This window comes from Oncorhynchus keta, unplaced genomic scaffold (genome assembly GCF_023373465.1).
Source record: "Oncorhynchus keta strain PuntledgeMale-10-30-2019 unplaced genomic scaffold, Oket_V2 Un_contig_1895_pilon_pilon, whole genome shotgun sequence".
In the NCBI taxonomy this organism is placed as follows: domain Eukaryota; kingdom Metazoa; phylum Chordata; class Actinopteri; order Salmoniformes; family Salmonidae; genus Oncorhynchus; species Oncorhynchus keta.
In genome coordinates, this window is record NW_026281205.1 from 12401 (window position 1) to 37500 (window position 25100).

The 25100-nt window shown below is 42.8% G+C and overlaps 1 pseudogene; it reads right to left on the minus strand.

Moving 5' to 3' along the window:
* Nucleotides 1–25100, minus strand: part of LOC127920323 (unconventional myosin-XV-like) — a 56388-nt pseudogene that overhangs the window by 2776 nt on the left and 28512 nt on the right.

Here is a 25100-nt window from a genome sequence, read left to right on the forward strand (position 1 = left end):
TCTCAGTTTACATTGGCGCGTTATGTTCAGTAGTTCCAAAAACATCCGGTGATTTTGCAGAGAGCCACATCAATTTACAGAAATACTCATAATAAACATTGATAAAAGATACAAGTGTTATGCATGGAACTTTAGATAAACTTCTCCTTAATGCAACCGCTGTGTCAGATTTCAAAAAAGCTTTACAGAGAAAGCACACCATGTAATAATCTGAGTACAGCGCTCAGACAACAAATCAAGCCATACAGATATCAACAGAAGAGTCAACAGAAGTCAGAAATAGCATTATAAATATTCACTTACCTTTGATGATCTTCATCAGAATGCACTCCCAGGAATCCCAGTTCCACAATAAATGTTTGATTTGTTCGATAAAGTCCATAATGGCTGTTTTGGGAAGAAGGTGAGGACCAAAGCGCAGTGTTCATCTTTTTTTTAATGTAAACTGAACACTGCATAGCAAAACAACAACGAAAACAACTGAAACAGTTCTGTCTGGTGCAGACACACAAAGACAGAAAACATCCACCCACCAAAACACAATAGAAAACAGGCTCCCTAAATATGGTTCTCAATCAGGGACAACGATTGACAGCTGCCTCTGATTGAGAACCATACCAGGCCAAACACAGAAATAGCAAATCATAGACAAACTAACATAGACAACCCACCCAACTCACGCTCTGACCATACTAAAATAAAAAGACAAAACAAAGGAACTAAGGCCAGAACGTGATACATAATTTATGTCCAAATACTCCTTGTTTTGCTGGCTTTAGAACACAATCCAAACTAACGACGCGCTGGCAAGTCCAAAAAAGTTCAGATGAATGGTCATATTACAGTTCGTAGTAACATGTCAAACGAAGTATAGAATCAACTAGGATGTTTTTATCATAAATCTTCAATATTGTTCCAACCGGAGAATTCCTTTGTCTGTAGAAATGAGATGGAACGCAGCTAACTCTCATGTGAGCGCACGTGATCAGCTCATGGCACTCTGGCAGACCTCTGGCTCAAACAGCTCTCATTCTCTCCTCCATCACAGTAAAAGCATCAAACAAGGTTCTAAAGACTGTAGACATCTAGTGGAAGCCTTAGGTAGTGTAATATGACCCCATAGACACTGTATATTTGATAGGCAGTGATTTGAAAAACTCAGATTTCCCACTTCCTGGTTGGATATTTTCTCAGGTTTTTGCCTGCCATATGAGTTCTGTTATACTCATACATCATTCAAACAGTTATAGAAACTTCAGAGTGTTTTCTATCCAAACCTACTAATAATATGCATATATTAGCAACTGGGCCTGAGTAGCAGGCAGTTTACTCTGGGCACCTTATTCATCCCAGCTTCTCAATACTGCCCCCCAGTCCCAAAATTAAACTCTTTCACACTGTGATGTGGAGACCTACCTTCTGATGTGGAGACCACTGTTAAACTGTGATGTGGAGTCCTACCTTCTGATGTGGAGACCACTGTTAAACTGTGATGTGGAGACCTACCTTCTGACTGTCTGGCTTAATGCAGCTAACCAACAATACCACTGTTAAACTGTGATGTGGAGACCTACCTTCTAATGTGGAGACCACTGTTAAACTGTGATGTGGAGACCTACCTTCTGATGTGGAGACCACTGTTAAACTGTGATGTGGAGACCTACCTTCTGACTGTCTGGCTTAATGCAGCTAACCAACAATACCACTGTTAAACTATGATGTGGAGACCTACCTTCTGATGTGGAGACCACTGTTAAACTGTGATGTGGAGACCTACCTTCTGATGTGGAGACCACTGTTAAACTGTGATGTGGAGACCACTGTTAAACTGTGATGTGGAGACCACTGTTAAACTGTGATGTGGAGACCTAAACTGTGATGTGGAGACCACTGTTAAACTGTGATGTGGAGACCACTGTTAAACTGTGATGTGGAGACCACTGTTAAACTGTGATGTGGAGACCACTGTTAAACTGTGATGTGGAGACCTACCTTCTGATGTGGAGACCACTGTTAAACTGTGATGTGGAGACCTACCTTCTGTCTGTTTGGCTTTATGCAGCGTATAAACGATGGGTTGCACCTGTCAAGAGAAAGAGAAAGATTCAGTAACAATAACTCTAATAACATTTCCCTCTCATCTTGTCTCACCTCTCCTCCTCCCTTTACTATTAATAATAATAACACCTCTCCTCCCTTTAATATTAATAATAATAACACCTCTCCTCCTCCCTTTACTATTAATAATAATAACACCTCTCCTCCCTTTAATATTAATAATAATAACACCTCTCCTCCCTTTACTATTAATAATAATAACACTCTCCTCCCTTTAATATTAATAATAATAACACCTCTCCTCCCTTTAATATTTAATAATAATAATAATAATAATAATAACACCTCTCCTCCCTTTACTATTAATAATAATAACACCTCTCCTCCCTTTAATATTTATAATAATAATAATAATAATAATAATAATAACACCTCTCCTCCCTTTAATATTAATAATAATAACACCTCTCCTCCTCCCTTTAATATTAATATTAATAATAACACCTCTCCTCCTCCCTTTAATATTAATAATAATAATAACACCTCTCCTCCCTTTAATATTAATAATAATAATAACACTCCTCCCTTTAATATTAATAATAACACCTCCTCCCTTTAATATTAATAATAATAATAACTCCTTCCTTTAATAATAATAATAACACCTCTCCTCCCTTTAATATAATAATAATAATAAATCTCCTCCTCCCTTTAATATTAATAATAATAATAACATCTCCTCCCTTTAATATTAATAATAATAATCTCCTCCTCCCTTTAATATTAATAATAATAACACCTAATCCTCCCTTTAATATTAATAATAATAATAACAATCTCCTCCTCCCTTTAATATTAATAATAATAATAACACCTCTCCTCCCTTTAATATTAATAATAATAAATAATCTCATCCTCCCTTTAATATTAATAATAATAATAACACCTAATAATCCTCCCTTTAATATTAATAATAATAATAATACCTCTAATCATCCCTAATTAATATTAATAATAATAATAATCCTCTAATTTAATATTAATAATAATAATAACATCTCCTCCTTTAATATTAATAATAATAATAAATATTTAAATAATAATAATAATAACACCCTCTCCTCCCTTTAATATTAATAATAATAATAATAATCTCCTAATCCTTTAATAATATTAATAATAATAACACCTAATAATCCCTTTAATATTAATAATAATAATAATAATCTCCTCCCTTTAATAATAATAATTAATATTAATAATAATAATAACACCTCCTCCTCCCTTTAATATTAATAATAATAATAATACCTCTCCTCCCTTTAATATTAATAATAATAACATAATCTAATCATCCCTTTAATATTAATAATAATAATAATACCTCTCCTCCCTTTAATATTAATAATAATAATAATAATAATAATAATAATAATAATAATAATAACCTCTAATCCCTTTAATAATAATAATAATAATAATAATAATAATCTAATCCCTTTAATAATAATAATAATAATAATACCTAATCCTCCTAATAATATTAATAATATTAATAATAATAATAATATAATAATAATTTAATATTAATAATAATAATAATAATAATCCTAATAATTTAATATTAATAATAATAATAATAATAATAATAATAATATTAATAATAATAATAATAATAATAATAATAATTTAATATTAATAATAATAATAATAATCTCCTAATCTTTAATATTAATAATAATAATAATAATCTCCTCCTCCCTTTAATATTAATAATAATAACAATAATCTTTAATATTAATAATAATAATATAATACATCTCCTCCCTTTAATATTAATAATAATAATAATAACACCTCTCCTAATTTAATATTAATAATAATAACACCTCGCCTCCCTTTAATATTAATAATAATAATAACACCTCGCCTCCCTTTAATATTAATAATAATAGTAACACCCCTCCTCCCTTTAATATTAATAATAATAATAACACCTCGCCTCCCTTTAATATTAATAATAATAGTAATAATAACACCTCTCCATCTTGTCTACCAGTTCCAGAAGTGACAGGGTGAACTTGGTGGAGACAGTGGGGGGCTGGTGTCTCCGGGTCACCGTGCTGCTCTTCCTCACATGACCTCTATGCTGACCTACGACCTCCGCGTGAACCAGGAAGAGGTTGGCCACCATCTGGGGAACACACCATACATAGACTTAGATAGACATTGCATCATTGTATCTACCCCATTTTGACGTCTGTGAGAGCATGGGCAGCACCATTGAGGTCATCTCCATTTAGGAGTAGTACATTTTCTTCTTCTACTACTACTATGAGTTGTTTGGAGGGTGTAGTCTGAACATGTATAAAGACCAGGCGAGTGATTTACTGCCCCCTGGAGGGTGTAGTCTGAACAGGTTTAGAGACCAGGCTAGTGATTTACTGCCCCCTGGAGGGTGTTGTCTGAACAGGTATGAAGACCAGGTTAGTGAATTACCTATCCCTGGAGGATGTTGTCTGAACAGGTATGAAGACCAGGTTAGTGAATTACCTATCCCTGGAGGATGTTGTCTGAACAGGTATGAAGACCAGGTTAGTGAATTACCTATCCCTGGAGGATGTTGTCTGAACAGGTATAGAGACCAGGTTAGTGATGTACCTATCCCTGGAGGGTGTAGTCTGAACAGGTTTAAAGACCAGGCGAGTGATTTACTGCCCCCTGGAGGGTGTTGTCTGAACAGGTTTAAAGACCAGGTTAGTGAATTACCTATCCCTGGAGGATGTTGTCTGAACAGGTTTAAAGACCAGGTTAGTGAATTACCTATCCCTGGAGGATGTTGTCTGAACAGGTTTAAAGACCAGGTTAGTGAATTACCTATCCCTGGAGGGTGTAGTCTGAACAGGTATAAAGACCAGGCTAATGATTTACTATCCCTGGAGGGTGTTGTCTGAACAGGTATAGAGACCAGGTTAGTGAATTACCTATCCCTGGAGGGTGTAGTCTGAAACATGATTTACTGCCCCTGAAGACAAGATTTGTGATTTACTGCCCCCTGCAGTTACGGAATGTTTGCTCATTAGTATAATTCATTGACTGATCTGGAGACAGGAATAAAGCATCACATCCCATGGCTGATTTCAGATGTCTGGGGCCAAGTTACATTGACTGATCTGGAGACAGGAATAAAGCATCACATCCCATGGCTGATCTCAGATATCTGGGGCCAAGTTAATCTTCCCTTTCACGTAAGAAAGTCATGACCATCATGCTTTTAGGGAAATAGGTTAGTTTTGTACATGTATTAAACTGTGAGATTGAACAATTCCAGTCTCCTTGCTGAGGGGGGTCCTCCCCCTGATCATGTTTACGCTTTGAAAGTTTACATACACCTTAGCCAAATACATTTAAAATCTGTTTTTCACAATTCCAGACATTTAATCCTAGTAAACATTCACTGTCTTAGGTCAGTTAGGATCACCACTTGATTTTAAGAATGTGAAATGTCAGAATAATAGTAGAGATAATGATTTATTTCAGCTTTTATTTCTTTCACCACATTCCCAGTGGCTCAGAATTTTACATACACTCAATTCGTACTTGGTAGCATTGCCTTTAAATTGTTTTATTTGGGTCAAACATTTCGGGTAGCCTTCCACAAGCTTCCCACAATAACTTGGGTCAATTTTGGGCCATTCCTCCTGACAGAGCAGGTGTAACTGAGTCAGGTTTGTAGGCCTCCTTGCTCACACATGCCTTTTCAGTTCTGCCCACACATTTTCTATGGGATTGAGGTCAGTGCTTTGTGATGGCGACTCCAATACCTTGACTTTGTTGTCCTTAAGCCATTTTGCCACAACTTTGGAAGTATGCTTGGGGTCATTGTCCATCAGGAAGACCCATTTGCGACCAAACTTTAACTTCCTGACTGATGTCTTGAGATATTGCTTCAATATATCCACATAATTTTCCCTCCTCATGATGCCAACTATTGTGAAGTGCACCAGTCCCTCCTGCAGCAAAGCACCCCCACAACATGATGCTACCACCCCCGTGCTTCACGGTTGGGATGGTGTTCTTCGGCTTGCAAGCCTCCCCCTTTTTCCTCCAAACATAACGATGGTCATTTTGGCCAAACAGTTCTGTTTTTGTTTCATCAGACCAGAGGACATTTCTCCAAAAAGTACGATCTTTGTCCCCATGTGCAGTTGCAAACCGTAGTCTGGCTTTTCTATGGTGGTTTTGGAGCAGTGGCTTCTTCCTTGCTGAGCGGCCTTTCAAGGTAATGTCAATATAGGACTCATTTTACTGTGGATATAGATACTTTTGTACCTGTTTCCTCCAGCATCTTCACAAGGTCCTTTGCTGTTGTTCTGGGATTGATTTGCACCTTTCGCACCAAAGTACGTTCATCTCTAGGAGACAGAACGCGTCTCCTTCCTGAGCGGTATGATGGCTGCGTGGTCCCATGGTGTTTATACTTGAGTACTATTGTTTGTACAGATGAATGTGGTACCTTCAGGCGTTTGGAAATTGCTCCCAATGATGAACCAGACTTGTGAAGGTCTACAAATTCTTCTGAGGTCTTGGCTGATTTCTTTAGATTTTCCCATGATGTCAAGCAAAGAGGCACTCAGTTTGAAGGTAGGCCTTGAAATACATCCACAGGTTCACCTCCAACTGACTCAAATGATGTCAATTAGCCTATCAGAAGCTTCTAAAGTGTATGTAAACTTCTGACCCACTGGAATTATGATAGAGTGAATTATAAGTGAAATAACCTGTCTTTAAACAATTGTTGTATAAATGACTTGTGTCATGCACAGAGTAGATGTCCTAACCGACAAACTATAGTTTGTTAACAAGAAAGTTGTGGAATGGTTGAAAAAAAGTTTTATTGACTCCACTGTATGTGGCAGGAAGCTGGTGTCTACTCCAGAAGTAAAGAAAAGAAATCCAGAAAGGTGCCAGGTAACATATTGGTAGAAATCAGGTTTATTATTACAAATATATTGTCCCATGCATCTAGCTTATGGTCTATATTATCAGATGTGCTGTTAGCAATAAGCAGTATCACCAGCAGCCCAAAAGATTAATGACTAGGTAAATAGATCAACTATTGTCTGGTTTAGTTTAATAACACCATTACATGACTAGTTCTAACCCCTAACCTCTAAGCCCTAACCCCTCCTACCTTGTTCTTGCTGAACAGATCGAGAACCTGCTGTCCAACCTGGTCCTAGTTCTAACCCCTAACCCCTAACCTCTAACCCCTAACCCCTAACCTCTAACCCCTCCTACCTTGTTCTTGCTGTGGCTGAACAGATCGAGAACCTGCTGTCCAACTTGGTCCGAGTTCTAACCCCTAACCCCTAACCTCTAACCCCTAACCCCTAACCTCTAACCCCTCCTACCTTGTTCTTGCTGTGGCTGAACAGATCGAGAACCTGCTGTCCAACCTGGTCCTAGTTCTAACCCCTAATCCCTAACCTCTAACCCCTAACCCCTAACCCCTAACCTCTAACCCTCCTACCTTGTTCTTGCTGTGGCTGAACAGATCGAGAACCTGCTGTACAACCTGGTCCTAGTTCTAACCCCTAATCCCTAACCTCTAACCCCTCCTACCTTGTTCTTGCTGTGGTTGAACAGATCGAGAACCTGCTGTACAACCTGATCCTAGTTCTAACCTCTAACCCCTAACCTCTAACCCCTAACCCCTAACCTCTAACCCCTAACCCCTAACCCCTCCTACCTTGTTCTTGCTGTGGCTGAACAGATCAAGAACCTGCTGTCCAACCTGGTCCTAGTTCTAACCCCTAACCCCTAACCTCTAACCCCTAACCTCTAACCCCTCCTACCTTGTTCTTGCTGTGGCTGAACAGATCAAGAACCTGCTGTCCAACCTGGTCCTAGTTCTAACCTCTAACCCCTAACCTCTAACCCCTCCTACCTTGTTCTTGCTGTGGTTGAACAGATCGAGAACCTGCTGTACAACCTGATCCTAGTTATAACCTCTAACCCCTAACCTCTAACCCCTAACCTCTAACCCTCCTACCTTGTTCTTGCTGTGGCTGAACAGATCGAGAACCTGCTGTCCAACCTGGTCCTAGTTCTAACCCCTAACCCCTAACTTCTAACCCCTAACCTCTAACCTCTAACCCTCCTACCTTGTTCTTGCTGTGGCTGAACAGATCGAGAACCTGCTGTACAACCTGATCCTAGTTCTAACCCCTAACCCCTAACCTCTAACCCCTAACCTCTAACCTCTAACCCCTCCTACCTTGTTCTTGCTGTGGCTGAACAGATCGAGAACCTGCTGTCCAACCTGGTCCTAGTTCTAACCCCTAACCCCTAACCTCTAACCCCTCCTACCTTGTTCTTGCTGTGGTTGAACAGATCGAGAACCTGCTGTACAACCTGATCCTAGTTCTAACCCCTAACCCCTAACCTCTAACCCCTAACCTCTAACCTCTAACCCCTCCTACCTTGTTCTTGCTGTGGCTGAACAGATCGAGAACCTGCTGTCCAACCTGGTCCTAGTTCTAACCCCTAACCCCTAACCTCTAACCCCTCCTACCTTGTTCTTGCTGTGGCTGAACAGATCGAGAACCTGCTGTACAACCTGATCCTAGTTCTAACCTCTAACCCCTAACCTCTAACCCCTAACCTCTAACCCCTAACCCCTAACCTCTAACCTCTAACCCCTCCTACCTTGTTCTTGCTGTGGCTGAACAGATCGAGAACCTGCTGTCCAACCTGGTCGTAGTTCTTATCCAGAAACTTGTGAACCTACAGAGAGATGACAGAAGGTATAGAGCAGGAAGAAACCATATTAGGAAGAAACCATATTATAGAGCCATCGACTGTCGGATCTGTTTTGGTCTGTCTCATTTACTGTGTTGTGTAATATGGGATGTTTTGGTCTGTCTCATTTACTGTGTTGGGTAATATGGGATGTTTTGGTCTGTCTCATTTACTGTGTTGTGTAATATGGGATGTTTTGGTCTGTCTCATTTACTGTGTTGGGTAATATGGGATGTTTTGGTCTGTCTCATTTACTGTGTTGTGTAATATGGGATGTTTTGGTCTGTCTCATTTACTGTCTTGGGATGTTTTGGTCTGTCTCATTTACTGTGTTGGGTAATATGGGATGTTTTGGTCTGTCTCATTTACTGTGTTGTGTAATATGGGATGTTTTGGTCTGTCTCATTTACTGTGTTGGGTAATATGGGATGTTTTGGTCTGTCTCATTTACTGTGTTGGGTAATATGGGATGTTTTGGTCTGTCTCATTTACTGTGTTGTGTAATATGGGATGTTTTGGTCTGTCTCATTTACTGTGTTGGGTAATATGGGATGTTTTGGTCTGTCTCATTTACTGTGTTGTGTAATATGGGATGTTTTGGTCTGTCTCATTTACTGTGTTGGGTAATATGGGATGTTTTGGTCTGTCTCATTTACTGTGTTGGGTAATATGGGATGTTTTGGTCTGTCTCATTTACTGTGTTGGGTAATATGGGATGTTTTGGTCTGTCTCATTTACTGTGTTGGGTAATATGGGATGTTTTGGTCTGTCTCATTTACTGTGTTGGGTAATATGGGATGTTTTGGTCTGTCTCATTTACTGTGTTGGGTAATATGGGATGTTTTGGTCTGTCTCATTTACTGTGTTGGGTAATATGGGATGTTTTGGTCTGTCTCATTTACTGTGTTGGGTAATATGGGATGTTTTGGTCTGTCTCATTTACTGTGTTGGGTAATATGGGATGTTTTGGTCTGTCTCATTTACTGTGTTGGGTAATATGGGATGTTTTGGTCTGTCTCATTTATTTACTGTGTTTTGGGTCTCATTTACTGTGTTGTGTAATATGGGATGTTTTGGTCTGTCTCATTTACTGTGTTGGGTAATATGGGATGTTTTGGTCTGTCTCATTTACTGTGTTGGGTAATATGGGATGTTTTGGTCTGTCTCATTTACTGTGTTGGGTAATATGGGATGTTTTGGTCTGTCTCATTTACTGTGTTGGGTAATATGGGATGTTTTGGTCTGTCTCATTTACTGTGTTGTGTAATATGGGATGTTTTGGTCTCATTTACTGTCTCATTTACTGTGTTGTGTAATATGGGATGTTTTGGTCTGTCTCATTTACTGTGTTGTGTAATATGGGATGTTTTGGTCTGTCTCATTTACTGTGTTGTGTAATATGGGATGGTCTGTCTCATTTATGTTTTGTAATATGGGATGTTTTGTCTCATTTACTGTGTTGTGTAATATGGGATGTTTTGGTCTGTCTCATTTACTGTGTTGTGTAATATGGGATGTTTTGGTCTGTCTCATTTACTGTGTTGTGTAATATGGGATGTTTTGGTCTGTCTCATTTACTGTGTTGTGTAATATGGGATGTTTTGGTCTGTCTCATTTACTGTGTTGTGTAATATGGGATGTTTTGGTCTGTCTCATTTACTGTGTTGTGTAATATGGGATGTTTTGGTCTGTCTCATTTACTGTGTTGTGTAATATGGGATGTTTTGGTCTGTCTCATTTACTGTGTTGGGTAATATGGGATGTTTTGGTCTGTCTCATTTACTGTGTTGGGTAATGTTTTGGTCTGTCTCATTTACTGTGTTGGGTAATATGGGATGGTCTGTCTCATTTACTGTGTTGTAATTGGGATGTTTTGGTCTGTCTCATTTACTGTGTTGTAATATGGGATGTTTTGGTCTGTCTCATTTACTGTGTTGGTAATATGGGATGTTTTGGTCTGTCTCATTTACTGTGTTGGGTAATATGGGATGTTTTGGTCTGTCTCATTTACTGTGTTGGGTAATATGGGATGTTTTGGTCTGTCTCATTTACTGTGTTGTGTAATATGGGATGTTTTGGTCTGTCTCATTTACTGTGTTGGGTAATATGGGATGTTTTGGTCTGTCTCATTTACTGTGTTGGGTAATATGGGATGTTTTGGTCTGTCTCATTTACTGTGTTGGGTAATATGGGATGTTTTGGTCTGTCTCATTTACTGTGTTGGGTAATATGGGATGTTTTGGTCTGTCTCATTTACTGTGTTGGGTAATATGGGATGTTTTGGTCTGTCTCATTTACTGTGTTGGGTAATATGGGATGTTTTGGTCTGTCTCATTTACTGTGTTGGGTAATATGGGATGTTTTGGTCTGTCTCATTTACTGTGTTGGGTAATATGGGATGTTTTGGTCTGTCTCATTTACTGTGTTGGTAATATGGGATGTTTTGGTCTGTCTCATTTACTGTGTTGTGTAATATGGGATGTTTTGGTCTGTCTCATTTACTGTGTTGGGTAATATGGGATGTTTTGGTCTGTCTCATTTACTGTGTTGGGTAATATGGGATGTTTTGGTCTGTCTCATTTACTGTGTTGGGTAATATGGGATGTTTTGGTCTGTCTCATTTACTGTTTTGTTGTCTCATTTACTGTGTAATATGGGATGTTTTGGTCTGTCTCATTTACTGTGTTGTGTAATATGGGATGTTTTGGTCTGTCTCATTTACTGTGTTGTGTAATATGGGATGTTTTAGTCTGTCTCATTTACTGTGTTGTGTAATATGGGATGTTTTGGTCTCTCTCATTTACTGTGTTTGGTAATATGGGATGTTTTGGTCTCTCTCATTTACTGTGTTGTGTAATATGGGATGTTTTGGTCTGTCTCATTTACTGTGTTGGGTAATATGGGATGTTTTGGTCTCTCTCATTTACTGTAATATGGGATGTTTTGGTCTGTCTCATTTACTGTGTTGGGTAATATGGGATGTTTTGGTCTGTCTCATTTACTGTGTTGGGTAATATGGGATGTTTTGGTCTGTCTCATTTACTGTAATATGGGATGTTTTGGTCTGTCTCATTTACTGTGTTGGGTAATATGGGATGTTTTGGTCTGTCTCATTTACTGTGTTGTGTAATATGGGATGTTTTGGTCTGTCTCATTTACTGTGTTGGGTAATATGGGATGTTTTGGTCTGTCTCATTTACTGTGTTGTGTAATATGGGATGTTTTGGTCTGTCTCATTTACTGTGTTGGGTAATATGGGATGTTTTGGTCTTTCATTTCATTTACTGTGTTTTGGGTAATATGGGATGTTTTGGTCTGTCTCATTTACTGTGTTGGGTAATATGGGATGTTTTGGTCTGTCTCATTTACTGTGTTGGGTAATATGGGATGTTTTGGTCTGTCTCATTTACTGTGTTGGGTAATATGGGATGTTTTGGTCTGTCTCATTTACTGTGTTGTGTAATATGGGATGTTTTGGTCTGTCTCATTTACTGTGTTGGGTAATATGGGATGTTTTGGTCTGTCTCATTTACTGTAATATGGGATGTTTTGGTCTGTCTCATTTACTGTTTTGGGTAATATGGGATGTTTTGGTCTGTCTCATTTACTGTGTTGTGTAATATGGGATGTTTTGGTCTGTCTCATTTACTGTGTTGTGTAATATGGGATGTTTTGGTCTGTCTCATTTACTGTGTTGTGTAATATGGGATGTTTTGGTCTGTCTCATCTACTGTGTTGTGTAATATGGGATGTTTTGGTCTGTCTCATTTACTGTGTTGTGTAATATGGGATGTTTTGGTCTCTCTCATTTACTGTGTTGGGTAATATGGGATGTTTTGGTCTGTCTCATTTACTGTGTTGTGTAATATGGGATGTTTTGGTCTGTCTCATTTACTGTGTTGTGTAATATGGGATGTTTTGGTCTGTCTCATTTACTGTGTTGTGTAATATGGGATGTTTTGGTCTGTCTCATCTACTGTGTTGTGTAATATGGGATGTTTTGGTCTGTCTCATTTACTGTGTTGTGTAATATGGGATGTTTTGGTCTGTCTCATTTACTGTGTTGTGTAATATGGGATGTTTTGGTCTGTCTCATTTACTGTGTTGTGTAATATGGGATGTTTTGGTCTGTCTCATTTACTGTGTTGTGTAATATGGGATGTTTTGGTCTGTCTCATTTACTGTGTTGTGTAATATGGGATGTTTTGGTCTGTCTCATTTACTGTGTTGGGTAATATGGGATGTTTTGGTCTGTCTCATTTACTGTGTTGTGTAATATGGGATGTTTTGGTCTGTCTCATTTACTGTGTTGGGTAATATGGGATGTTTTGGTCTGTCTCATTTACTGTGTTGTGTAATATGGGATGTTTTGGTCTGTCTCATTTACTGTGTTGGGTAATATGGGATGTTTTGGTCTGTCTCATTTACTGTGTTGTGTAATATGGGATGTTTTGGTCTGTCTCATTTACTGTGTTGGGTAATATGGGATGTTTTGGTCTGTCTCATTTACTGTGTTGGGTAATATGGGATGTTTTGGTCTGTCTCATTTACTGTGTTGTGTAATATGGGATGTTTTGGTCTGTCTCATTTACTGTGTTGTGTAATATGGGATGTTTTGGTCTGTCTCATTTACTGTGTTGGGTAATATGGGATGTTTTGGTCTGTCTCATTTACTGTGTTGTGTAATATGGGATGTTTTGGTCTGTCTCATTTACTGTGTTGGGTAATATGGGATGTTTTGGTCTGTCTCATTTACTGTGTTGTGTAATATGGGATGTTTTGGTCTGTCTCATTTACTGTGTTGGGTAATATGGGATGTTTTGGTCTGTCTCATTTACTGTGTTGTGTAATATGGGATGTTTTGGTCTGTCTCATTTACTGTGTGTAAGGAGGAGTGTTAGTTCACCATGCTAGTAAGGAGGAGTGTTAGTTCACCATGCTAGTAAGGAGGAGTGTTAGTTCACCATGCTAGTAAGGAGTGTTAGTTCACCATGCTAGTAAGGAGTGTTAGTTCACCATGCTAGTAAGGAGGAGTGTTAGTTCACCATGCTATTAAGGAGGAGTGTTAGTTCACCATGCTAGTAAGGAGGAGTGTTAGTTCACCATGCTAGTAAGGAGGAGTGTTAGTTCACCATGCTAGTAAGGAGGAGTGGTAGTTCACCATGCTAGTAAGGAGGAGTGTTAGTTCACCATGCTAGTAAGGATGAGTGTTAGTTCACCATGCTAGTAAGGAGGAGTGTTAGTTCACCATGCTAGTAAGGAGGAGTGGTAGTTCACCATGCTAGTAAGGAGGAGTGTTAGTTCACCATGCTAGTAAGGAGTGTTAGTTCACCATGCTAGTAAGGAGTGTTAGTTCACCATGCTAGTAAGGAGGAGTGTTAGTTCACCATGCTAGTAAGGAGGAGTGTTAGTTCACCATGCTGGTAAGGAGTGTTAGTTCACCATGCTAGTAAGGAGGAGTGTTAGTTCACCATGCTAGTAAGGAGGAGTGTTAGTTCACCATGCTAGTAAGGAGGAGTGTTAGTTCACCATGCTAGTAAGGAGGAGTGTGAGTTCACCATGCTAGTAAGGAGTGTTAGTTCACCATGCTAGTAAGGAGTGTTAGTTCACCATGCTAGTAAGGAGTGTTAGTTCACCATGCTAGTAAGGAGGAGTGTTAGTTCACCATGCTAGTAAGGAGGAGTGTTAGTTCACCATGCTAGTAAGGAGGAGTGTTAGTTCACCATGCTAGTAAGGAGGAGTGTTAGTTCACCATGCTAGTAAGGAGGAGTGTTAGTTCACCATGCTAGTAAGGAGGAGTGTTAGTTCACCATGCTGGTAAGGAGTGTTAGTTCACCATGCTAGTAAGGAGGAGTGTTAGTTCACCATGCTAGTAAGGAGGAGTGTTAGTTTACCATGCTAGTAAGGAGGAGTGTGAGTTCACCATGCTAGTAAGGAGTGTTAGTTCACCATGCTAGTAAGGAGGAGTGTTAGTTCACCATGCTAGTAAGGAGGAGTGTTAGTTCACCATGCTAGTAAGGAGGAGTGGTAGTTCACCATGCTAGTAAGGAGGAGTGTTAGTTCACCATGCTAGTAAGGAGGAGTGTTAGTTCACCATGCTAGTAAGGAGGAGTGTTAGTTCACCATGCTAGTAAGGAGGAGTGTTAGTTCACCATGCTAGTAAGGAGGAGTGTTAGTTCACCATGCTAGTAAGGAGGAGTGTGAGTTCACCATGCTAGTAAGGAGTGTTTGTTCACCATGCTAGTAAGGAGGAGTGTTAGTTCACCATGCTAGTAAGGAGGAGTGTTAGTTCACCATGCTAGTAAGGAGGAGTGTTAGTTCACCATGCTAGTAAGGAGGAGTGTTAGTTCACCATGCTAGTAAGGAGGAGTGTTAGTTCACCATGCTAGTAAGGAGGAGTGTTAGTTCACCATGCTAGTAAGGAGGAGTGTTAGTTCACCATGCTAGTAAGGAGGGGTGGTAGTTCACCATGCTAGTAAGGAGGAGTGGTAGTTCACCATGCTAGTAAGGAGGAGTGTTAGTTCACCATGCTAGTAAGGAGTGTTAGTTCACCATGCTAGTAAGGAGGAGTGGTAGTTCACCATGCTAGTAAGGAGGAGTGTTAGTTCACCATGCTAGTAAGGAGGAGTGTTAGTTCACCATGCTAGTAAGGAGGAGTGTTAGTTCACCATGCTAGTAAGGAGTGTTAGTTCACCATGCTAGTAAGGAGTGTTAGTTCACCATGCTAGTAAGGAGGAGTGTTAGTTCACCAAAAGCTTTTCATTTTAGTTTTTTAATATTCACAATAAATGGGAACATTATCCAACCAACGAGCTGCATTGGGGAAACTGATTCTCATCCTCATGGGTCTCATCGGGATTCACTACATACACACTACCCACAACTATAGGTGTGTGTTATCTGGCAGGTGTGTGTGTGTACCTGTTAGGAGTGTGTGTGTGTGTGTGTGTACCTGGCAGGTGTGTGTGTGTGTACCTGTTAGGAGTGTGTGTGTGTACCTGGCAGGTGTGTGTGTTCCTGGCAGGTGTGTGTGTGTTCCTGGCAGGTGTGTGTGTGTGTACTTGGCAGGTGTGTGTGTGTGTGAGTGTGTGTACCTGGCAGGTGTCTGTACCTGGCAGGTGTGTGTGTGTGTGTGAGTGTGTGTACCTGGCAGGTGTCTGTACCTGGCAGGTGTGTGTGTGTGTGAGTGTGTGTACCTGGTAGGTGTGTGTGGGTGTACCTGGCAGGTGTCTGTACCTGGCAGGTGTATGTGTGTGTGAGTGTGTGTACCTGGTAGGTGACTGGGCCAGCGAAGTGTTTGATGGTGAATTCTGGGAGCGGCATCTTTGGCTTCAGGTAGATCTTGTTGTTACCATGGTGATAATGACACTTCTGGAGGAAGGTGTGGTCTGTCGCCTAGCAACAGAGGAACAGAGCATCAACCAACGACTCAGCACAGTCAAGTGTGTGTGTGTGTGTGTGTGTGTGTGTGTGTGTGTGTGTGTGTGTGTGTGTGTGTGTGTGTGTGTGTGTGTGTGTGTGTGTGTGTGTGTGTGTGTGTGTGTGTGTGTGTGTGTGTGTGTGTGTGTGTGTGTGTGTGTGTGTGTGTGTGTGTGTGTGTGTGTGTGTGTGTGTGTGTGTGTGTGTGTGTGTACCTGTGTGGGAAAGCAGCTCTGGTCATCCAGGATCTTCAGTATCCCATGGGGCTTAGAGGAGATGAGGTCGATGCAGGACTGGTTGTCGCTGAACGGGATGTCCTGCCACGGGATCTGCTCCCTGTTGTACTCCTCCTGACAGACACATGACATACAGGCTTCATATCGCATTATAACACTTTGGAACAGGACATACTGCCAGGGGATCTGCTCCCTGTTGTACTCCTCCTGACAGACACATGACATACAGGCTTCATATCGCATTATAACACTTTGGAACAGGATCATACTGCCAGGGGATCTGCTCCCTGTTGAACTCCTCCTGACAGACACATGACATACAGGCTTCATATCGCATTATAACACTTTGGAACAGGACATACTGCCAGGGGATCTGCTCCCTGTTGTACTCCTCCTGACAGACACATGACATACAGGCTTCATATCGCATTATAACACTTTGGAACAGGACATACTGCCAGGGGATCTGCTCCCTGTTGTACTCCTCCTGACAGACACATGACATACAGGCTTCATATCGCATTATAACACTTTGGAACAGGACATACTGCCAAGGGATCTGCTCCCTGTTGTACTCCTCCTGACAGACACATGACATACAGGCTTCATATCGCATTATAACACTTTGGAACAGGACATACTGCCACGGGATCTGCTCCCTGTTGTACTCCTCCTGACAGACACATGACATACAGGCTTCATATCGCATTATAACACTTTGGAACAGGACATACTGCCAGGGGATCTGCTCCCTGTTGTACTCCTCCTGACAGACACATGACATACAGGCTTCATATCGCATTATAACACTTTGGAACAGGATCATACTGCCAGGGGATCTGCTCCCTGTTGTACTCCTCCTGACAGACACATGACATACAGGCTTCATATCGCATTATAACACTTTGGAACAGGACATACTGCCACGGGATCTGCTCCCTGTTGTACTCCTCCTGACAGACACATGACATACAGGCTTCATATCGCATTATAACACTTTGGAACAGGACATACTGCCAAGGGATCTGCTCCCTGTTGTACTCCTCTCCTGACAGACACATGACATACAGGCTTCATATCGCATTATAACACTTTGGAACAGGACATACTGCCAGGGGATCTGCTCCCTGTTGTACTCCTCCTGACAGACACATGACATACAGGCTTCATATCGCATTATAACACTTTGGAACAGGACATACTGCCAGGGGATCTGCTCCCTGTTGTACTCCTCCTGACAGACACATGACATACAGGCTTCATATCGCATTATAACACTTTGGAACAGGACATACTGCCAGGGGATCTGCTCCCTGTTGAACTCCTCCTGACAGACACATGACATACAGGCTTCATATCGCATTATAACACTTTGGAACAGGACATACTGCCAGGGATCTGCTCCCTGTTGTACTCCTCCTGACAGACACATGACATACAGGCTTCATATCGCATTATAACACTTTGGAACAGGACATACTGCCAGGGGATCTGCTCCCTGTTGTACTCCTCCTGACAGACACATGACATACAGGCTTCATATCGCATTATAACACTTTGGAACAGGATCATACTGCCAGGGGATCTGCTCCCTGTTGTACTTCATTAAATACATCTTCTGGGTTCTGCCGACTATTCGTGGCTCAGTTGGTTAAGTGACTGTTTCTCACTCCGGAGACCCGGGTTCGTAACCGGGTCCTGACAATAACACTTTGGAACAGCACATACTGCCAGGGAATCTGCTCCCTTCTGTCCTCTTATAACCCTGACCCTTCAATGAGTATCTGATATAAGACATGTCAGTCTCCTGTCCTCTTATAACCCTGCCTCTTATATAAGACATGTCAGTCTCCTGTCCTCTTATAACCCTGGCTCTTATATAAGACATGTCAGTCTCCTGTCCTCTTATAACCCTGACTCTTATATAAGACATGTCAGTCTCCTGTCCTCTTCAAATCAAATAAAATCAAATGTTATTTGTCACATACACATGGTTAGCTGTTTGACAGTCTGATGGCCTTGAGATAGAAGCTGTTTTTCAGTCTCTCGGTACCAGCTTTGATGCACCTGTACTGACCTCGCCTTCTGGATGATAGCGGGGTGAACAGGCAGTGGCTCGGTGGTTGATGTCCTTGATGATCTTTATGGCCTTCCTGTAACATCGGGTGGTGTAGGTGTCCTGGAGGGCAGGTAGTTTGCCCCCGGTGATGCGTTGTGCAGACTTCACTACCCTCTGGAGAGCCTTATGGTTGAGGGCGGAGCAGTTGCCGTACCAGGCGGTGATACAGCCCGCCAGGATGCTCTCGATTGTGCATCTGTAGAAGTTTGTGAGTGCCTTTGGTGACAAGCCGAATTTCTTCAGCCTCCTGAGGTTGAAGAGGCGCTGCTGCGCCTTCTTCACAATGCTGTCTGTGTGAGTGGACCAATTCAGTTTGTCTGTGATGTGTATGCCGAGGAACTTAAAACTTGCTACCCTCTCCACTACTGTTCCATCGATGTGGATAGGGGTGTTCCCTCTGCTGTTTCCTGAAGTCCACAATCATCTCCTTAGTTTTGTTGACGTTGAGTGTGAGGTTATTTTCCTGACACCACACTCCGAGGGCCCTCACCTCCTCCCTGTAGGCCGTCTCGTCGTTGTTGGTAATCAAGCCTACCACTGTTGTGTCGTCCGCAAACTTGATGATTGAGTTGGAGGTGTGCGTGGCCACGCAGTCGTGGGTGAACAGGGAGTACAGGAGAGGGCTCAGAACGCACCCTTGTGGGGCCCCCGTGTTGAGGATCAGCGGGGAGGAGATGTTGTTGCCTACCCTCACCACCTGGGGCGGCCCGTCAGGAAGTCCAGTACCCAGTTGCACAGGGCGGGGTCGAGACCCAGGGTCTCGAGCTTGATGACGAGCTTGGAGGGTACTATGGTGTTGAATGCCGAGCTGTAGTCAATGAACAGCATTCTCACATAGGTATTCCTCTTGTCCAGGTGGGTTAGGGCAGTGTGCAGTGTGGTTGAGATTGCATCGTCTGTGGACCTATTTGGGCGGTAAGCAAATTGGAGTGGGTCTAGGGTGTCAGGTAGGGTGGAGGTGATATGGTCCTTGACTAGTCTCTCAAAGCACTTCATGATGACGGAAGTGAGTGCTACGGGCGGTAGTCGTTTAGCTCAGTTACCTTAGCTTTCTTGGGAACAGGAACAATGGTGGCCCTCTTGAAGCATGTGGGAACAGCAGACTGGCATAGGGATTGATTGAATATGTCTGTAAACACACCGGCCAGCTGGTCTGCGCATGTCAGTGTCCTGTCCTCTTATAAACCTGCCTCTTATAGAAGACATGTCAGTCTCCTGTCCTCTTATAATACTCTATCTCAGGCGAGGTTTTGGATATCTAAGGAAGTTTTGCTCACCTGAGGTAGAGTATCTCATGATAAGCTGTAGACCACACTATCTACCTAGAGTTTTCATCTGTATTTTTCATAGCTGTCTACATACCAACACAGACCGATGCTGGCACTAAGACCTCACTCAATGAGCTGTATTCCGCCATAAGCAAACAGGAAAATGCTCATCCAGAGGTGGCGCTCCTAGTGGCCGTGGACTTTAATGCAGGGAAACTTAAATCTGTTTTACCTCATTTCTATCAGCATGTTAAATGTGCAACCAGAGGGCTGAAATTCTAGACCACCTTTACTCCACACACAGAGACGCATACAAAGCTCTCCCTCGCCCTCCATTTGGTAAATCTGACCATAATTATCCTCCTGATTCCTGCTGACAAGCAAAAAATTAAATCAGGAAGCACCAGTCACTCGGTCGATAAAAAAATGGTCAGATGAAGCAGATGCTAAACTACAGGACTGTTTTGCTCAGACTGGAATATGATCTGTGATTCATCCGATGGCATTGAGGATTCACCACATGAGTCACTGGGTTTATCAGTGCATCGATGACATCGTCCTCACAGTGACCGTGCGTACATACCCCAACCAGAAGCCATGGATTACAGGCAAGGGAAGAGCTGCCACTTTCAAGGAGCAGGACTGTAACCCGGAAGCTTATAATAAATCCTACTATGTCCTCAGACGAACCATCAAACAGGCAAAGCGTCAATACAGGACTAAGATTGAATCGTACTACACCGGCTCCGATGCTCGTCTTATGTGGCAGGGCTTGCAAACTATTACAGACTACAAAGGGAAGCACAGCCGAGGAACTGCCCAGTGACACGAGCCTACCAGACGAGCTAAACCACTTCTATGCTCGCCTCAAGGCAAATATCGCTGAAACAGGCACGAGAGCACCAGCTGTTACTGAAGACTGTGTGATCACGCTCTCCACAGCCGATGTGAGTAAGACCTTTAAACAGGTCAACATTCACAAGGCCGCAGGGCCAGACGGATTACCAGAACGTGTACTGTGACCATGCACTGACCAACTGCCACGTGGCATTGGTATTTCTCCCTGTCAATGGCATTTCTCCCTGTCCAAGTCTGACATGTTTTAAGCAGACCACCATAGTCCCTGTGCCATGAATTGCTTAGAAAGGCTGGTCATGGCTCACATCAACACCATTATCCCAGAAATCCTAGACCCACTCCAATGTATACACCGCCTCAACAGATCCACAGATGATGCACTCCACACTGCCCTTTCCCACCTGGACAAAAGGAACACCTATGTGTGAATGCTGTTCATTGACTACAACTCAGCGTTCAACACCATAGTGTCCTCAAAGCTCATCACTAAGCTAAGGACTCTGGGACTAAACACCTCCCTCTGCAACTGGATCCTGGACTTCCTGACAGGTTGCCACCAGGTGGTAAGGGTAGGTAACAACACATCTGCCATGCTGATCCTAAACACAGGGGCCCCTCAGGGGTGCATGCTCAGTCCCCTCCTGTACTCCCTGTTCGATCATGACTGCATGGCCAGGCACGACTCCAACACCATCATTAAGTTTGCCGATGCCACAACAGTGGTAGGCCTGATCACAGACAACGACGAGACAGCCTATAGGGAGGAGGTCAGAGACCAGGCCGTTTGGTGCCAGAATAACAACCTCTCCCTCAACGCAATCAAGATTAAGCAGATGATTGTGGACTACAGAAAAAGGAGGACCGAGCACGCCCCCATTCTCATCAACGGGGCAGCATGTAGTGGAGCAAATTGAGAGCTTCAAGTTCCTTGGTCTCCACATCACCAACAAACTAGAATGGTTCAAGCACACCAAGACAGCCGTGAAGAGGGCACGCCAAAACCTATTCCCCTCAGGAGACTGACAAGATTTAGCATGGGTCCTCAGATCCTCAAAAGGTTCTACAGCTGCACCATCGAGAGCATCCTGACCGGCTGCATCACTGCCTGGTATGGCAACTACACAGCATCCGACCGCAAGGCACTACAGAGGGTAATGCGAACGGCCCAGTACATCACTGGGGCCAAGCTTCCTGCCATCCAGGACCTCTATACCAGGCTGTGTCAGAGGAAGGACCTAGAAATTGTCAAAGACTCCAGCCACCCTAGTCATAGACTGTTCTCTCTGCTACCGCACGGCAAGCGGTACCTGAGTGCCAAGTCTAGGTCCAAAAGGCTTCTAAACAGCTTCTACCCCCAAGTCATAGACTGTTCTCTCTGCTGCCACACGACAAGCGGTACCTGAGCACCAAGTCTAGGTCCAAGAGGCTTCTAAACAGCTTCTACCCCAAGTCATAGACTTTTCTCTCTGCTACCGCATGGCAAGCGGTACCTGAGCGCCAAGTCTAGGTCCAAAAGGCTTCTAAACAGCTTCTACCCCCAAGTCATAGACTGTTCTCTCTGCTACCGCATGGCAAGCGGTACCTGAGCGCCAAGTCTAGGCCCAAGAGGCTTCTAAACAGCTTCTACCCCCAAGTCATAGACTGTTCTCTCTGCTGCCACACGACAAGCGGTACCTGAGCACCAAGTCTAGGTCCAAGAGGCTTCTAAACAGCTTCTACCCCCAAGTCATAGACTGTTCTCTCTGCTACCGCACGGCAAGCGGTACCTGAGCGCCAAGTCTAGGTCCAAAAGGCTTCTAAACAGCTTCTACCCCCAAGTCATAGACTGTTCTCTCTGCTACCGCATGGCAAGCGGTACCTGAGCGCCAAGTCTAGGTCCAAGAGGCTTCTAAACAGCTTCTACCCCCAAGTCATAGACTGTTCTCTCTGCTACCGCATGGCAAGCGGTACCTGAGCGCCAAGTCTAGGTCCAAAAGGCTTCTAAACAGCTTCTACCCCAAGCCACAGACTGTTCTCTCTGCTGCCGCACAGCAAGCGGTACCTGAGCGCCAAGTCTAGGTCCAAAAGGCTTCTAAACAGCTTCTACCCCCAAGCCATAGACTGTTCTCTCTGCTACCGCACGGCAAGCGGTACCTGAGCGCCAAGTCTAGGTCCAAAAGGCTTCTAAACAGCTTCTACCCCAAGTCATAGACTGCTCTCTCTGCTGCCACACGGCAAGCGGTACCTGAGCGCCAAGTCTAGGTCCAAAAGGCGTCTAAACAGCTTCTACCCCCCAGCCATAAGACTCCTGAACAGATTCTAGCCCCCAGCTATAAGACTTCTAACCCCCAGCTATAAGACTTCTACCCCCAGCTATAAGACTTCTACCCCCCAGCTATAAGACTTCTACCCCCAGCTATAAGACTTCTACCCCCAGCTATAAGACTTCTACCCCCAGCTATAAGACTTCTACCCCCCAGCTATAAGACTCCTGAACAGCTTCTACCCCCAGCTATAAGACTTCTACCCCCAGCCATAAGACTCCTGAACAGCTTCTACCCCCAGCTATAAGACTTCTACCCCCAAGCCATAAGACTCCTGAACAGCTTCTACCCCCAGCTATAAGACTTCTAAACAGCTTCTACCCCAAGTCATAGACTGTTCTCTCTGCTGCCACACGGCAAGCGGTACCTGAGCGCCAAGTCTAGGTCTAAAAGGCTTCTAAACAGCTTCTACCCCCAAGCCATAAGACTCCTGAACAGATTCTAGCCCCCAGCTATAAGACTCCAGAACAGCTTCTACCCCCCAGCTATAAGACTTCTACCACCCAAGCTATAAGACTTCTACCCCCAGCTATAAGACTTCTACCCCCAGCTATAAGACTTCTACCCCCAGCTATAAGACTTCTACCCCCAGCTATAAGACTTCTACCCCCAGCTATAAGACTTCTACCCCCAGCTATAAGACTCCCGAACAGCTTCTACCCCCAGCTATAAGACTCCAGAACAGCTTCTACCCCCAGCTATAAGACTTCTACCCCCCAGCTATAAGACTTCTACCCCCAGCTATAAGACTTCTACCCCCAGCTATAAGACTTCTACCCCCAGCTATAAGACTTCTACCCCCCAGCTATAAGACTTCTACCCCAAGCCATAAGACTCCTGAACAGCTTCTACCCCCAGGCCATAAGACTCCTGAACAGCTTCTACCCCCAGGCCATAAGACTCCTGAACAGCTTCTACCCCAGGTCATAAGACTCCTGAACAGCTTCTACCCCCAGGCCATAAGACTCCTGAACAGATTGCTACCCAGACAATTTGCATTCTGTGCCTGTGATATGTGGTTGTCCCACCTAGCAATCACCTAGCTATCTTCAGCTGAACGCAGTAACTGTAAGTCTCTCTGGATAAGAACGTCTGCTAAATGACCAACATGTTAATGTAAAATAACACACCACATAAAGGCTTCGTAAGGCTTTACACAGCTTCATAAGGCTTCATAAGGCTTCATAAGGCTTCATACAGGCTTCATAAGGCTTCATAAGGCTTCATACAGGCTTCATAAGGCTTCATACAGGCTTCATACAGGCTTCATAAGGCTTCATAAGGCTTCATACAGGCTTCATACAGGCTTCATAAGGCTTCATAAGGCTTCATACGGCTTCGTAAGGCTTCATAAGGCTTCATACGGCTCGTAAGGCTTCCTACTGCTTCATAAGGTTTCATAAGGCTTCATACAGGCTTCATACAGGCTTCATAAGGCTTCATAAGGCTTCATACGGCTTCATAAGGCTTCATAAGGCTTCATAAGGATTCATACGGCTTCGTAAGGCTTCCTACTGCTTCATAAGGCTTCATAAGGCTTCATAAGGATTCATAAGGCATCATAATGCTTCATAACGCTTCATAAGGCTTCATAAGGCTTCATAAGGCTTCATACGGGCTTCATAAGGCTTCATAAGGCTTCATAATGCATCCCAACAATTGTAACAGGACATCCTGCCAGAGGATCTGCTCCCTGCTGTACTTCTCCTGACAGGCAGATGTCAAATAGGTTTCATACAGGCTTCATAACGCATCATAACGCATAAGAACTCTCACCTGCTCCTGTCTGAAGACGATCCTATTGAAGAAGAACTGCAGGTACTCATTAGCATAGTTAATACACAGCTGCTCAAAGCTGTTGAAGGACAGGTCCTGGAGGAGACAGAGATACTGGGTTAGATACAGCTAACTGACAGAATAATGACAGAGATGTTGAAGGTCCTAGAGGAGACAGAGATACTGGGTTAGATACAGCTAACTGACAGAATAATGACAGAGATGTTGAAGGTCCTAGAGGAGACAGAGATACTGGGTT